Source organism: Salmo salar, chromosome 11, assembly GCF_965601325.2.
Source record: "Salmo salar chromosome 11, fSalSal1, whole genome shotgun sequence".
Taxonomy (NCBI): domain Eukaryota; kingdom Metazoa; phylum Chordata; class Actinopteri; order Salmoniformes; family Salmonidae; genus Salmo; species Salmo salar.
This window is the reverse complement of record NC_138301.1, coordinates 28,240,713-28,258,406: the sequence shown is the minus strand read 5'-3', so window position 1 is coordinate 28,258,406 and position 17,694 is coordinate 28,240,713. Positions and strand designations below refer to the sequence as shown.

At 44.1% G+C, this 17,694-nt stretch overlaps 1 protein-coding gene across 1 annotated transcript in view; it reads right to left on the bottom strand.

The window, feature by feature from the left end:
- LOC106562373 (carbohydrate sulfotransferase 8) overlaps positions 1-17,694 on the bottom strand; it is a 199,686-nt gene that overhangs the window by 176,349 nt on the left and 5,643 nt on the right. The gene's annotated exons all lie outside the window — the stretch shown is intronic.

The following is a 17,694-nucleotide window of genomic DNA, read 5'->3' as shown; positions in this document are numbered from 1 at the left end:
GATCATTTTTTCATTGTGTTTTTTATTTATGAAAAAAATTATTACTCAGACGCCCACACTGGTAGGAAATGAACAATGTACGGTAATAGACTTTGCTTCTTGGAAATGTTTTTCCCATTCCCAGTGTGTGGCAGAGGGCAGGGGAAAGCGCACTCATCAGTCATATCAGACCTTCTGCAGGGCCAAAGAGGGCAGTGATTGGTTGGTAATTAAACTATCTGGTAAATGAAATACTGATTGAATTAGCAGAGTGATCCCTTCACTGCCTCAAGTTCTTGTTTATTAATTTAATAGTGCAGAAACACTGGATAATTTTGTAGAATTAATTCACAAGGTGTGTTTTTCTAATTCAGGTGTGCAGTAAATATTGATAATGTATTTGGGTCTTTCCTAAGGCTTGGAATTAATTAATTTATGGGAAAACTACCCTCATAACCTCATAAAAAATGTACCTTAGCCTTTTATTACTTGTTATTGATCAATGCACAGTATTATACAGAGCCATGATCGCATCGAACTCCCTTCCAACCAATTACTCAAGCAAACAGCAAAATTACTTAAAAAAAACATAAACAACATTTCCTGGAACAGCGGGGGCTGTGAGGGGACACACACACACACACACACACAAACACAAGCACACACAGACACACTTTAACACACACATTTTGTAGTTGTATTATTTGTATATCATTGAATTTAAAATGTGTGTGACGGTCCTTGTCTATCAGTTTATCAGTGTTTTTGTCACGCCCTGATCTGTTTCACCTGTCTTTGTGATTGTCTCCACCCCCTCCAGGTGTCACCCATCTTTCCCATTATCCCCTGTGTATTTATACTGGTGTTCTCTGTTTCTCTGTTGCCAGTTTGTCTTGTTTGCTCAAGTCACCCAGCGTTTGTGTCTCAGCTCCTGCTTTTTTCAGTCTCTCTTTTCTCGCCTTTCTGGTTTTGAACCTCACCTGTCCTGACTCCGAGCCCGCCTGCCTGCCTGCCGACCTATACTTTGCCCCTCTCTGGATTACCAACCTCTGCCTTACCCTGAGCCTGCCGCCCGGTACCTTTGCCGCTACTCTGGATTATCGACCCCTGCCTACCTTGACCTGTTGTTTACCTGCCCCTGTTGTTGCAATAAACATTGTTACTTCAACACAGTCTGCACTTGGGTCTTACCTGAAACCTGATAGTTTTATTACTTGTTATATTTTGTGTTTTTTTTGTGGACCCCAGAAAGAGTAGCTGATGCTTCTGCAAAAGCTAATGGGGATCCAAATAAATAAATAAATAAAACAAATAAATATGAAGTGTGGTCAGAATATATACTACAGGGAGCAAGCATGTTGGAGTGAACGGCTGTGTGTGAGAGGCTCCTGCAACTTTTTTGCGAAATAATCTAACCTAACCTACTTTATAGCACTTTTTACAACAAACGTTTCTTTCTAATAGAATATTGTAACTTTCTATGTGAAAATGCCGAGTAATAAGCGACCAAAGGACAATAAATCCACTTCGGAGGCCCACTCCCCGCCAAACAACGAGACAGAAATGGCGGAAGGCACAGGTAACAACGTGACACTTACAGAACTTACCCGGGCTTTGGGAGAACTACGTGTTGCTATAGCTGAGGATCTTAAGGCTACTATTGCTGAACTGGACACTAAAATTGAGAGCACCATTCAAACGGTCGCCTCGCAGGGCCAGAGTATTGTGGACCTTGAGAAAGTTTCTGAATTCAACGCTGGTAGGATCGACGAGTTAGAGAAGCTATGCACGTCATTGCAGGATAGTGTGCAGAGGCTTTCTGTGAAAGTGGTCGACCTGGAGGGCCGATCCAGACGCCATAACCTTCGTGTTGTTGGTCTGGAGGCTGGCTCTCGCCCCACCGACTTCTTCGCCAAGCTATTGAAGGATGCAATGGGATCGGATGTTTTGGCTTCAGATCCCCAACTGGACCGTGCACATCGCACCCTTGTCCCAGTGCCTTGACCGGGCCAACGTCCTCGCCCAGTGATCATCTATTGTCACAGTTTCAAGACCAAGGATCTTATCCTGCGCAAGGCTCGAATGAGGGGCAACCTGTTACATAAAGGGCACCCCTTCCGTGTATATGAGGATTATGCGCCCGATGTGGCAAAGCACCGCGCCGGCTACAGAGATGTCATGACCAAACTCTACAAACTCCATCTTCGCCCAGCCTTGCTCTTCCCTGCAAGACTAAGAATTACACCGCCTTCCGGGGAGAAGATTTGGCTCTCCTCGGTTTTGGACGCAGGGAAGTTTATCCGGGAATATACGCCAATCCCCCGTACAGGTTAGAGTGCCTTGTCATTGTGTGTTAGGGTCTGCTCATGGACTCGAACCCATACTATACCATAACGGGTGAAACCGTACTAAACGGTCTCAACAAGGGCTGCCGAACATGTAACACGCTGAGCTGACCAATGGAGGGCGGTCAGAGCTCTCATTTAACGTTAATTTCACTTTAATTCTGACTGGGTTCAGGGTGATGCCTGTTTGGGAGGCCTTCCAGGTCTGATCATTGACACTTTCGGATGGATATACTTATATTCCCCAATTTTTGTTTTGTTTCGTTATTTATTTTTCAATTCTTACATTATTCCTATTACCATACCATTTATTTATTGCTTGCGGGGGTCTGGGGGTGATGGCTGGGAAGGGGCAGACGCAGACAGCTGGATAGCAAGTTGATGTTTTGTGCTGTTCTGCCTTTGTCATAGCCTGGTCCGCTCTCACAATTAGATTCCCACCAGACCTCCGTGGTGCTTGTGTCTGTGTAGGTGTGCGTACATATAATTACTATTTGTACGTTATTATTATTTTCTCTTAGCATTTTAGTATTAGGTATGTGTATATTTTAAATTAGTGTAGATTACTATTCTGGGGTGTGTATGTAGATGTGTGTGTATGGGTGTATGTATGTATGTATGTATGTGTGTGTGTGTGTGTGTGTGTGTGTGTGTGTGTGTGTGTGTGTGTGTGTGTGTGTGTGTGTGTGTGTGTGTGTGTGTGTGTGTGTGTGTGTGTGAGTGTGTGTGTATGTATGTATCTGTATATATTTAAAAATATTTATTTTTATAAGAATATTTTTTGGGTTGTGTGTGTATACATGTGTATGTATGTGTACGTAGATGTGTATGTGTGTAAATGTATGTGTGTATGTATATGTGTGTGTGTGTGTGCACGTGTGTACGTATGTGGGTATGCGTGTATATACTTGCGCGTGTGTGTGTGTGTATGTATACGCGCATGTGTGTGTGTGTGTGTGTGTGTGTGTGTGTGTGTGTGTGTGTGTGTGTGTGTGCATGTAGGTATGCACATGTGTGTATATATGTGGATGTGTGTGTATGTGTGTATGTGTGCACATGTGTATGTATGTATGTATATGTACATGTGTATGTATGTGTGTGTATGTGTATGTATGTGTGTGTATGTATATGTGTGTGTGTATGGGTGTATGTGTATATGTATATGTATGTATGTATGTATGTATGTATGTATGTATGTATGTATGTATGTATGTATGTATGTATATGTATATGTATATGTCTATATATGTATATATGTATGTGTGTGTGTGTGTATATATATATATATATATATGCAATGGGATCTATATATATATATATAGATCACTATTGTTTTTTAATTATTAAAAAATATATATATATATTTTTTTAAACATTTTTTATTTTTTGATTGGGGGGTACGTTCAATTTATCAAAATCCTTGTTCCCATCTCCTAACCCACAATATGTAATTGTACTGCTGTCTATGTCGGTTGCTGATGGTTTATGTTTAGACCGGCATTGCTTAGCAATGTAATCTTGTGATGCTATATCTTGCTTATCTCAGGGATTGACCCAAGATGAAGCTTAAGTGCACAATATGTTTAAGTTGCAACTTATTCTGTTTAGGTTTAATAGATGCTAATTGAACACTTTAATCGCGGGAGCCTCCTCAGTTCAGATGTTAGTAGAAGTTCTAGGATAGTGAGAAGTGAACGTATTGTTGGGATTTTATTTTTGTTTTACCTCTTGTTCGAGGTTGCGCCATGCTTTTTCGGCATCGGCCAGACAATGTGTTTATTATTTTTATTTTCATGTTTTTTTCTCTCCTTTTTGTGTATGCCTGTTAAATGTGGGATGATGGGAGGGGTAAATGTTGGGGAAAGTAGGGGAACAGGGTGGAGAGTAAAGGTGCTTGCAGGGGGGGAGGGGTGGGTTGGATACTGCTCGGGTGTAGGTGCTACATATGCTGATCGTGATGGTTTGGTACGCTTTCTTACCTTTTTAGTAACTTACATGTTATGCAGGCCACCATAGGAACTACAAATGAGAGGAGGGCGGGGCTTACATTCACTTCCTGGAATGTCAAGGGTTTAAACGAACCAATTAAGAGAGGCAAGGTCCTAGCCCACTTGAAAGCACTCTCGTCTGATATTATATTTTTGCAAGAAACCCATCTGAAAAACAATTCTCATAACAGACTTAAATGTAAGTGGGTGGGGCAAGTGTATCACTCTAACTTCTCTGCCAAAACGAGAGGCACAGCGATTCTGGTACGGAAAGGAATTCCCTTTCTACATAAAACTCTCTAAAGACACAGGAGACAATAATACAAGAAACAACACTTCTGTAGCTTGTCAACTATGTGTCTGTCTATCCCTGTTCTCTCCTCTCTGCACAGGCCATACAAACGCTTCACACCGCGTGGCCGCTGCCACTCTAACCTGATGGTCCCAGCGCGCACGACCCACGTGGAGTTCCAGGTCTCCGGCAGCCTCTGGAACTGCCGGTCTGCAGCCAACAAGGCTGAGTTCATCTCAGCCTATGCTACCCTCCAGTCCCTAGACTTCCTGGCGCTGACGGAAACATGGATTACCACAGATAACACTGCTACTCCTACTGCTCTCTCTTCGTCTGCCCACGTGTTCTCGCATACCCCTAGAGCATCGAGCCAGCGGGGTGGTGGCACTGGAATCCTCATCTCTCCCAAGTGGACATTCTCTCTTTCTCCCCTGACCCATCTGTTTATCTCCTCATTTGAATTCCATGCTGTCACAGTTACCAGCCCTTTCAAGCTTAACATCCTTATCATTTATCGCCCTCCAGGTTCCCTTGGAGAGTTCATCAATGAGCTTGTCGCCTTGATAAGTTCCTTTCCTGAGGATGGCTCACCTCTCACAGTTCTGGGTGACTTTAACCTCCCCAAGTCTACCTTTGACTCATTCCTCTCTGCCTCCTTCTTTCCACTCCTCTCCTCTTTTGACCTCACCCTCTCACCTTCCCCCCCTACTCACAAGGCAGGCAATACGCTTGACCTCATCTTTACTAGATGCTGTTCTTCCACTAATCTCATTGCAACTCCCCTCCAAATCTCCGACCACTACCTTGTATCCTTTTCCCTCTTGCTCTCATCCAACACTTCTCACTCTGCCCCTACTCGGATGGTATTGCGCCGTCCCAACCTTTGCTCTCTCTCTCCCGCTACTCTCTCCTCTTCCATCCTATCATCTCTTCCCTCTGCTCAAACCTTCTCCAACCTATCTCCTGATTCTGCCTCCTCAACCCTCCTCTCCTCCCTTTCTGCATCCTTTGATTTTCTCTGTCCCCTATCCTCCAGGCCGGCTCGGTCCTCCCCTCCTGCTCCGTGGCTCGACGACTCACTACGAGCTCACAGAACAAGGCTCCGGGCAGCCGAGCGGAAATGGAGGAAAACTCGCCTCCCTGCGGACCTGGCATCCTTTCACTCACTCCTCTCTACATTCTCCTCTTCTGTCTCTGCTGCTAAAGCCACTTTCTACCACTCTAAATTCCAAGCATCTGCCTCTAACCCTAGGAAGCTCTTTGCTACCTTCTCCTCCCTCCTGAATCCTCCTCCCCCTCCCCCCCTCCTCCCTCTCTGCGGATGACTTCGTCAACCATTTTGAAAAGAAGGTTGATGATATCCGATCCTCGTTTGCTAAGTCAAACGACACCGCTGGTCCTGCTCACACTGCCCTACCCTGTGCTTTGACCTCTTTCTCCCCTCTCTCTCCAGATGAAATCTCGTGTCTTGTGACGGCCGGCCGCCCAACAACCTGCCCACTTGACCCTATCCCCTCCTCTCTTCTCCAGACCATTTCCGGAGACCTTCTCCCCTTCCTCACCTCGCTCATCAACTCATCCTTGACCGCTGGCTACGTCCCTTCCGTCTTCAAGAGAGCGAGAGTTGCACCCCTTCTGAAAAACCTACACTCGATCCCTCCGATGTCAACAACTACAGACCAGTATCCCTTCTTTCTTTTCTCTCCAAAACTCTTGAACGGGCCGTCCTTGGCCAGCTCTCCTGCTATCTCTCTCAGAATGACCTTCTTGATCCTAATCAGTCAGGTTTCAAGACTGGGCATTCAACTGAGACTGCTCTTCTCTGTGTCACGGAGGCTCTCCGCACTGCTAAAGCTAACTCTCTCTCCTCTGCTATCATCCTTCTAGACCTATCTGCTGCCTTTGATACTGTGAACCATCAGATCCTCCTCTCCACCCTCTCCGAGTTGGGCATCTCCGGCGCGGGCTACGCTTGGATTGCGTCCTACCTGACAGGTCGCTCCTACCAGGTGGCGTGGCGAGAATCTGTCTCCGCACCATGCGCTCTCACCACTGGTGTCCCCCAGGGCTCTGTTCTAGGCCCTCTCCTATTCTCGCTATACACCAAGTCACTTGGCTCTGTCATATCCTCACATGGTCTCTCCTATCATTGCTATGCAGACGACACACAATTAATCTTCTCCTTTCCCCCTTCTGATAACCAGGCGGCGAATCGCATCTCTGCATGTCTGTCAGACATATCAGTGTGGATGACGGATCACCAGCTCAAGCTGAACCTCGGCAAGACGGAGCTGCTCTTCCTCCCGGGGAAGGACTGCCCGTTCCATGATCTCGCCATCACGGTTGACAACTCCCTTGTGTCCTCCTCCCAGAGTGCTAAGAACCTTGGCGTGATCCTGGACAACACCCTGTCGTTCTCCACTAACATCAAGGCGGTGACCCGATCCTGTAGGTTCATGCTCTACAACATTCGCAGAGTACGACCCTGCCTCACACAGGAAGCGGCGCAGGTCCTAATCCAGGCACTTGTCATCTCCCGTCTGGATTACTGCAACTCGCTGTTGGCTGGGCTCCCTGCCTGTGCCATTAAACCCCTACAACTCATCCAGAACGCCGCAGCCCGTCTGGTGTTCAACCTTCCCAAGTTCTCTCACGTCACCCCGCTCCTCTGCTCTCTCCACTGGCTTCCAGTTGAAGCTCGCATCCGCTACAAGACCATGGTGATTGCCTACGGAGCTGTGAAGGGAACGGCACCTCCATACCTTCAGGCTCTGATCAGGCCCTACACCCAAACAAGGGCACTGCGTTCATCCACCACTGGCCTGCTGGCCCCCCTACCTCTGAGGAAGCACAGTTCCCGCTCAGCCCAGTCAAAACTGTTCGCTGCTCTGGCACCCCAATGGTGGAACAAGCTCCCTCACGACGCCAGGACAGCGGAGTCAATCACCACCTTCCGGAGACACCTGAAACCCCACCTCTTTAAGGAATACCTAGGATAGGATAAAGTAATCCTTCTAACCCCCCCCCCCCCCCCCCCCCTTAAAATATTTAGATGCACTATTGTAAAGTGGTTGTTCCACTGGATATCATAAGGTGAATGCACCATTTTGTAAGTCGCTCTGGATAAGAGCGTCTGCTAAATGACTTAAATGTAAATGTAAATGTAAAACCACTATTGTGGACAAAGAGGGTTGTTATGTGATCGTAATAGGAGAGATCCACTCTACTTCTGTAACTCTACTAAATATCTATGGGCCAAACATTGATAACCCCTATATTTTCAAAAGAGTCCTTGCCCTGATTCCAGATATCTCCCATACTAACCTGGTCATTGGAGGGGACCTCAACTGTGTACTAGACCAATATTTGGATAGATCCTCTACCCGGCGAACCCCTACCTCCTATTCAAGCGAATTCTTGAATACCTACATAAAAAATGTGAACTTATTTGATATATGGAGGATCTCTAACCCTACGGGTAGGGAATACTCCTTTTACTCGCATGTTCACAATGTTTATACTCGAATTGACTACTTTTTGGTTGATGCTAAACTACTCCCCTATACCTGTAATGTGAGATATGATGATATTATAATCTCTGACCACAGTCCACTCACCTTCTCCCTGAGATTGGGTGACATCGTACCAAACGAGAGGGTCTGGAGGTTGAATCCTCAGCTCCTCACAGAACCAACATTCTTAAAGACCAAATTACATTTTTCTTTGATACCAACGACAACACAGAGACTTCCCCAGCATTACTGTGGGAAACGCTGAAGGCTTATTTGAGAGGCTGTATCATCTCCTTTCAGACTGCCAGGAGTAGGCAAAACAGAAGAGAATTGGTAGAACTGGAGGGACAAATTCACTTACTGGATAGGGAGAATGCTAGACACCCATCTAGGGAGAAACATAAAAAAATGATGTCTTTAAAATTTCAATACAATCAGATCCTCTCTGCTAAAATTGCTAAATCTTTTCTCTATGCCAAGCAAAAATATTTTGAGTTTGGTGACAAACCACACAAACTACTCGCCAGACAACTTCGTAAGAATGTGAGTGACTGAATGATTCACAAAGTTAAATCTGCATCTGGGGAATTACTCTCTTCCCCCAAAGACATAAATGACAGATTCCGTCAGTTTTATGAGACTTTATATACATCTAAAGCGGATCCTAACCTCCTTAATTATGCAAAACTTTTTGGAAGACTGTAATCTTCCTGCCCTGAACCAGGAAGACTCTAACTTCCTGAATAAGAAAATATCTCTTGAAGAAATTAGAGAAACAATAAAATCTCTAAAGAGTGGCAAGACCCCGTGCCCAGATGGATACGCTGGTGAATTCTCCAAAACATTCAGCAACATGCTCTCTCCCTACCTACACAAAATGTTGGTTCAGGCCAACGAGGATGGAGCGCTCCCATCCACTTTGGATGAGGTGTTTATTACAGTTATACATAAGAAGGGTAAGGATCCGGAAGAGGTCATACAGACCAATATCCCTCCTTAATACAGACCAAAAGATTTTAGCAAAAACTTTGGCTAACCGGCTTAGCACTTTAATTGGCAAATTGGTCCATTCGGACCAGACCGGCTTTATCCCTAACAGAAACTCATTCTTCAATCTCAGGCGCCTATTCAACATTATGTATTCTCAGAGGTTACCTAACGTGGACCTTGCCGTTATATCTCTTGATGCCGAAAAGGCCTTTGACCAAGTTGAGTGGCCCTATCTATTCAAGGTCCTACAGAAATTGAATATTGGAGATGGGTTCATAAAGTGGATCCAGCTTTTATATAGGAACCCCTGTGCGAGAATACTCACTAACCAAACATTGTCGCCCCGATTTAACCTTTACAGAGGGACAAGACAGGGTTGTGCGCTGTCGCCTATGCTCTTCGCCCTAATTATTGAACCTCTCGCTCAAGCGATCAGATCTCATGCAGCAATACACGGCTATAATACTAAAGATACTCTAAATAAGATTTCCCTATACGCAGATGACATTCTCCTCTATGTAACAGAACCCCAAGATAGTATTGCAGCTATTCTGGAGGTGATTAATTTGTTTGGTACCTTCTCGGGATACAGAATAAATTGGAACAAGAGTGAATTAATGCCCATACGGTTGCAAAACACCTCCTGGCTAGAACATCTTCCAGTTAAGCTATCTTCAGAAAAATGTACCTACCTTGGAATTGTAGTTACCAAACAATACTCCTTACTATTTAAAGAGAATTTCCCCTCTCTGATGCAAAAACTTAAGGCAAACATACAATTTTGGAGAACTCTCCCAATTTCTCTGCTCAGAAGAATTAATGCCATTAAAATGGTCTTCCTCCCACAACTGCTCTACCTATACCAGAACATCCCAATATTCATACCTAAATCCTTTCATAAACAACTGGACTCTATTATCAATCCTTTCATCTGGGATTATAAAACACACAGGATAGGTAAAAAAACACCTCTGTAAATCCAAGATGGAAGGAGGATTGTCTCTCCCAAACTTTATATTTTACTACTGAGCCGCCAACCTCCGCGCTGTTACGTTTTTGCTGGATGACGCACACCCGCCACCCAGCTGGCTTAGTATGGAGCGAGAGGAGTGCCACCCCTTCTCTATTGGTGCTGTGATTTTGTCACCTGTCAATCTGGAGATGTCACTTTACCGTAACATTCCTATTATACATAGCCCAGTCCGAATCTGGAAGCAAATTAAAGTCCACTTTGAGCTTAGACCAATATCTTTCATGCTTCCTGTTGCCAGGAATCCCTCCTTTGCCCCCTCTAACCTTGATAACACCTTTGAGCGATGGGGAGAGTTGGGGATAAGTACCATAGGGGATTTATATATAGGGGGGACCTTTGCTTCCTTTGAATTGCTGAGGGAAACTTATAATCTTCCCAGAAGTAACTTTTTCAGATACCTACAGATTAGAGAATATGTTAGAAAACACCTCCCAACATTTGGGAATGCTAAACCTTCCATGTTTGACGGATGCATAAAAATATGCCCCACCTCAGACAAACTGATATCTCGTATATATGACGCTTTTCAATCTGTTAGCGCACCGTCTACTGATGCCATTAAGGCAAAATGTGAGGAAGCACTAGGGACTGATATTTCGGTGGCAGACTGGGAGGACAGCTTGGAGTATATCCACACCTGCTCCATTAACTCCAGACATCGTCTCATACAATTCAAGGTATTACACAGATTACACTATTCCAAAACCAAACTGCATAGGATATTTCCTGGTACATCCCCTATGTGTGATAAATGTCAGGCTGAGCAGGGTACACTACTCCACTGCTTTGCCCTATGCTCTAACTTGTATGGTTATTGGTGTGGAATTTTTGGGGTCCTCTCTGAAGTTCTGGAGACTTCAATAGACCCAGACCCGCTTCTGATAATCCTGGGAGTGTCCGATTCCCTAAACGGATTAACCAACTCCCAAAAACAACTAATCTCTTACAGTCTCATTTCGGCAAAAAATGGTATCTTGTTGTTTTGGAAAAAGAGGGAAGCACCCTCTACCAAATTATGGCTCGGCGAATTGGCAAACACTGTACACTTAGAAAGAATTAGATATATTCTGAACAATAAATTATTAACATTTGATCAAATCTGGCAGCCTTTCCTCTTTTACTTGGACCAGGCGGCGCTGTGAATTTGCACTTTTTAACGCACTCTCAATTGTCATATGGTAATCTACCTTTGGGCAGCATGTGCTGGCCCCACCACCTGAGCAGTTGGGAGGGGAATAGGGTGGAATAAGGGGGGGATAAAGGGGGGTATAAGTGGGGGGGTTACATCAACCCTTTTTTCTTTCTACCTGTCCTTGTTTTGTATGTCTTATTTTGTAATATTTGTTTTGTGCCCAGAACTCTGGGTCTTTTGGTTAATGTCTGTTCTCTTATGTTTAGATAAGATCTGTAAACTTGTCTTTTATACCTATACACCATTCTTGTGTATGTGTTCAATAAAAAAATATTTGAACGAGAATATATACTACACACTGAACACTAGAGAAGGTGCTATATACGTTTGTAATATAAATAGCTCCACGACAATCCCAAGCTTAATTAGGACTACAAGAAATCATGTCACATTACACAAACCTAACATTAGTAACTTGTGAGAGGGTGAGTGAATGAAAATAACACGGGAGGATCTTGTCAATGATCTCAAGGCAGCTGGGACCATAGTCACCAAGAAAACAATTGGTAACACACTACGCCGTGAAGGACTGAAATCCTGCTAATTAGAGATACTAATTAGAGAGAGGGCTTCCCACTGGGCACAGATAATTCAACATATATTCCACATTGGTTCAACGTAATTTCATTGAAATGACGTGGAAACAACGTTGATTCAACCAGTGTGTGCTCAGTGGGTTGGTATCTCTATCTATGAAAGCTGTGGTTGAGTCATTTTTCTGGCTTCTAAGGAGCAATACGGAATAATATTTGGACGATGTAGTCTCCAGTGAACCTCCAACCATCTGTAGAAAGAGGTTTGTATGGGCAGTAAGATTTTCTGTTAATCTAGCTTTCAGAGACAGACACGTTTACGATACAATATGTCAAATGTAGTATTCAAATGGAAAGCAAATCTATGCACCAGCATTGTTAACGCATTTGAATAAAACCACAACTTTTAACCACCTGCCACACCTACACTTCTGCGTGAACCTGGTCTTTTGTGTCACAATTCAACTGAATAACCTGTGACTACGTTTTAATGTTTGCTGTTAAAGTAACATTTACTCTATTTTCACTCTGTTTTATAACACAGCTGATAGGTCTCTCAGAGAAAAGGTTCCCTCACTGAGACTACAGTGTACCGGTGTCTGTGTCTGTATCACAGAATGGCTGGAATGGCTTGAATACCGCTACGCTGCCAGCTAATAACTTGACAGGCTTTAGTGCAGAATACATTTGTGTAATTAACTTGGGCTGAAACACAGTTGCCTAATTGATCAACACCCTGGTACCTGGGCGTTGGGTTCTACAGGAGTTAAGCAATGCTTTGAGAGCCCCACAGAGGAGGGATGGAGGGAGAGTCCCGAGCGGAGGGCAGGCTGGGCTCTAGCTCTGTTTTCTAGGCACAGTGCCATCCATCCACAAACTAACTCACAGAGCACCTGGCCCTTGCCTGCTGCTCCCTCGGCCCTCAGCCTCCGAACGGTGACCTTGTCTGCCTGGAGGAAGATGTTCATCCCCCTGAGCAGCAATATAGCAATACACATCCCTGGCTCCCTAGATATACAGAGACACGCAGATCAAATCTGCTCCCCAGTTCATCCTCACCTTTATTTCAAGGCCAAGACAAACGAGCGCTGTCGCTAGGTACCGTACAGCAACATCAAACTCTGGGAATAAGGACATTATCTTCCTGAGAAATACTGACTGGCACAAAATCCACAATGATTTCTCAGAGCGTCCCCAGCAGGGAACCAAAATAATGTTTTCATTTCTCAATTGATCAGTTACATAACTAATACCTTGCCTGGCAGCTAAAACTACAGACAAATGAAACCTGTACAGGTACAATACACTCTTAGAAAAAAGGGTTCCAAAAGTGTTCTACAGCTCTCCCCATAGGATAACCCTTTTTTGGTTGCATGTAGAATCCTTTTGGATTCCATGTAGAATCCTCTGTGGAAAGGGTTCTACATGGAACCTAAAATGGTTATACTTGGAACTAAAATGGTTCTACCTGGAACCAAAAAGAGTTATTCAAAGGGTTATCCTATGAGGAAAGCCAAAGAACCCTTTTAGGTTCAAGATAGCATTTTTTTTTTCTAAGAATTTGGGTACTATTCTTTTGGAAGGTTCTTTAGATAAAGCCTAGTGCAAAGGCAAGAAAGCAATTACTGGTACTTTCTTTAAAAATTATTGTTTTAAAGCTCTGCATTACTCTGCAGGCAAGCACAAACAATCCATAGTTTGTGTCGGGTTGGTTTTCAATCTTACCTCAGTTCTAGCCCGTGCTTGACTTGGGCAGGGGCTCACCTCAAATGTTCTACTGCTTGAGCTCCTGTTCCTATTATAGAATATTAGCTTAGAAGTATTGTGGAGCTCCTGCACATAAATATAAACAGTACCAGCACCCAAAATGAGTACCGGCACCTATTTCATTCCAAGTCAAGTACTGGTTCTAGCAGGAAATACATTAATAAGATGTGTTCTCTTGATTGACAGACTGAGCTGAAGTATCCAGTAATGTATCCATAAAAACTCATCCCTCCTGAAGTACATTGTTAATTATAGAGATGTATTGATCATTTGGTGTTCTATTAGGGCAACAGGGAGTAAAGAGATTTTCTGTGTCCCAGAAATTCACTGCTATGAACATTTTATTATTCCAATTACTAGATTTCCTTCCTATTGAATTTGATCTTAAAAATCCACTGAGTATACCAGACATCAGGAACACCTAAATGTTGAGTTGCATCCCCTCTTTTTGCCATCAGAACAGCCACAACTCGGCGGGGCATGGACTCTAGGTGTCGAAAGCGTTCCACAGGGATAATGACCCATATTGACTCCAATGCTTCCCACAGTTGTGTCAAGTTAGCTGGATGTCCTTTGGGTGGTGGACCATTCTTGATACACACGGGAAACTGTTGAGTGAAAAACTCAGCGTTGCTGTTCTTGACACAAACCGGCACAAAACTACCATACCCCATTCAAAGGCATTTAAATGTTTTGTCTTGCCCATTCACCCTCTGAATGGCACACATACACAATCCATGTCTCAAGGCTTAATAATCCATCTTTAAACTGTCTCCTCCCCTTTCTCTACACTGATTGAAGTGGATTTAACAAGTGACATCAATAAGGGATCATAGCTTTCACCTGGATTCAACTGGTCAGTCTATGTCATGGAAAGAGCAGCTGTTCTTAATGGTTTGTATACTCAGTGTAGGTATGTCTAATTTCCCAAATCAATGTAGTTCCACTGCCTCCTCCATTCTGCTACCTGAGAGTCTGTCACGCTGGTATAAAGGATTTGAAGACAGGCGGAGGAATACTTCATCTGGGTTTTTAATACACCCAAACCAAGCACGTATACAAAACACAGGGATGTACCCAAACAAAAGAGCGAGGGTAAACCTCATAGAACGACACGGGACGAGCCCCGTAATACTATCAAGGCACAAGGCGAGACCCAGATGCAGACACAGGAGGCAGATGGTTGGAGTCTTACAATGTTTATTAATCCAAAGGGGTAGGCAAGAGAATGGTCGTGGACAGGCAAAAAGGTCAAAACCAGATCACCGTCCAGGCGGTACAGAGTGGCAGACAGGCTCGTGGTCAAGGCAGGCAGAATGGTCAGGCAGGCAGGTACAGAGTCCAGAAACAGGCATAGGGTCAAAAAAGGGAGGACTAGAAAAAGGAGAATAGCAATAAAGAGTACGGGAAAAACACACTTGTTGACTTGACTAAACATACAAGACGAACTGGCAGAGAGACAGGAAACACAGGGATAAATACACTGGGAAAAATAAGCGACACCTGGAGAGGGTGGAGACAATCACAGGAACAGGTGAAACAGATCAGGGCGTGACAAATACACAATGCACAAAACACGCAGCACAGGCTGAGACAACGCATAGGTACTCACAAGACCAACGGACATGGGAACAATAATCGACAGCCCAATGGGGAAACAAAGGGCACATTTATACAAACACAATCAGTGAGGAATTGGAACCAGGTGAGCGTAATGACACAGTTCAGTACAGCCTAGAAGGACGTCGACCTCCGGAACTGGTGAACAGAATGAGCAGCAGTACCGGGGGGATCCGTGACAGAGTCACGTATCTCTACATGTGCATCTCTGCATGTTCAGAGAACAGTCTGGAGGTGGTCTCTCTCTCTCCATCTCCCTCTGTCATTCTCTCTTTCTTTCTCTCTCTCTCTCTCTCCTCTGCCTCTCTCTTTTGCTCTCTTTCTCATTTCTCTGTGCCTCTCTTTTTCGCTCTCTATCTGCCTCTCTCTCCACCACCACCCCCCTCTCTCTGCTTCTCTTCTCTCTCTCTATCTCTCTCATGCCGAACAAAGAGCACATTTGCAGACTCTCCCCCACACTCGTCTGAATCCTCTCTGCTTCCTCCCAGCTATTCTTCCCACGGTAGCGACTCACATTACACCATTCTTCACTTTAATGCACTTTAATAGCATTAATATCTCCTTTTGCTCCTTGAGCTGCAATAAACATCCCTTACATATTAAGAAAGCTGCTTAAAAGCAATTGACAAGGGTAGTCTACCACAACAGATAGGGGGAGTGGGAAGACAACCATAATGATTCAGCTGTTTTAATGCATTATCGTTCTCTCCCTGCATGGAGCACTCTGTAAACAGGCATTAGAATATGTAGAAAAAAAACACGAGTCAGATGTCACCTTCTATGCCATCCCAAGTTTCACCAGAAGTGACAGTGAAGGTCGGGTCGGTGTAAAATGACAGGGGGCTCTAGCATAAAGATAAGGCTCTACTATGAAACATCCAAACCAACGAGTGTGGGTTCCTCTGGTTTTGGAGGAGGAAAGAGAATCCTCCTTCTGCATTATTCAATGGATCTCCTCCTCTAAATAACAGCGGCTGAGGGTTGTTTGACATCCCAAATGAATAATTAAGGGATGACCTTTTGTTCCCATTAGAGGTGATGGACCAATATCACATTCATCCACTTCCTGTTTGAGGCTCAGGCTGCCATCAAATGGCACTCTATTCCCTTTATAGTGCACTTTTTTTGACAAGACTGAAATATAACTAAACCGTTTGACATAGAAACACCAGATTTCTGGCTTAAAAATTATAATAATGTTTATTAATTATGAAATGATGAATAACATTCCACCCATGAGGCCACTAGAGGGCGCTTTGGTCATTCGACTGCAGGAACTACCCAGTAAACTCAACTGGTGTCTCTGATTCTCCAGCTCCAAACCAGTCGACAAGGCCATGGGTGTTGCCTGGTGATGCTGCGCTGTATTGAGTGCGAAGATTCCTGGCATTGAAAGAGGCTCAGTGTTCAAGGGAGCACATATTTATAGCCGGATGAGGAATAATTCATTGTAATCAGAGTGCAGATCATGCTCTTATTCCTTCACGGAACAGATGTGGCGGAATGAAAAGAGCAGGCTTCTTTTCTCTCTCTCTCCCACTCTGCTCTCTAGCGGCCTGCCAACTGGAAACGGCGAAGGAAGGTTAGCTCTTTGAAGCCACTGTGTGTGTTTGTCGTCATGCGCTCCTGCTCCACATTGGGATCTCAGGTGGTTCTTCTTTAAAAAGAGAGAGATCTTGTAATGTCGCACAAGCCACTGCCTACGCACTGAATCACTGTCCTTAATCAGACTCAAGAGTGATCCAAACCCCCCTCCCCCAGTCCAGGGTCACCTAGCTACACAGCACCATGGCTTCAATACATCCCCATGGTAGTAACTGATCATCTATAAGGATCTACTGTATATTATTCTAAATCCTATAGTAACAAAAACTGCAGATTCAGCTTGGAAACCAAAAGGTAAAGTAAGTGAATTACAGAAAAATGTCATGATTTCACATACATTTTTTATGTGAAATCATGTGAAAACATATGTTTTTGGAAAACTTCACATGTGATCACATGGTAACACATGTAGTTTCATGTTATCACATGTTGCTTTACATGATGGCACATGTTATCACATTAACTTCACATAAGATCACGTGATCACATGAAAAAAAAAAGTGGAACACTTCACTTGTTCACATGTGAAATTCATATGTTTTTTCCGTAAGGGACTAACAGGTGTGATGAGTAATTGCTCTGATAAACACACACACATGCCCACACATGCACACACTCTCTCTTACTCTCTCTCTCTTTCTATAACACACACAAGCAGGGTGGATGAGCCTTGGATATCCATAGATGGGCATGTTTTTTCACGGGACCTCCTATGTGTGCACGCGCTTGTGCTTTCACCATTTTTTTATGGGTGTTATAGTAAAGCCCATAGGCAGCTCTTGAGTTTCAACTTTGGGGATGCTTGCAATTTATCCTACCATTGCTATCCATCTTCGTA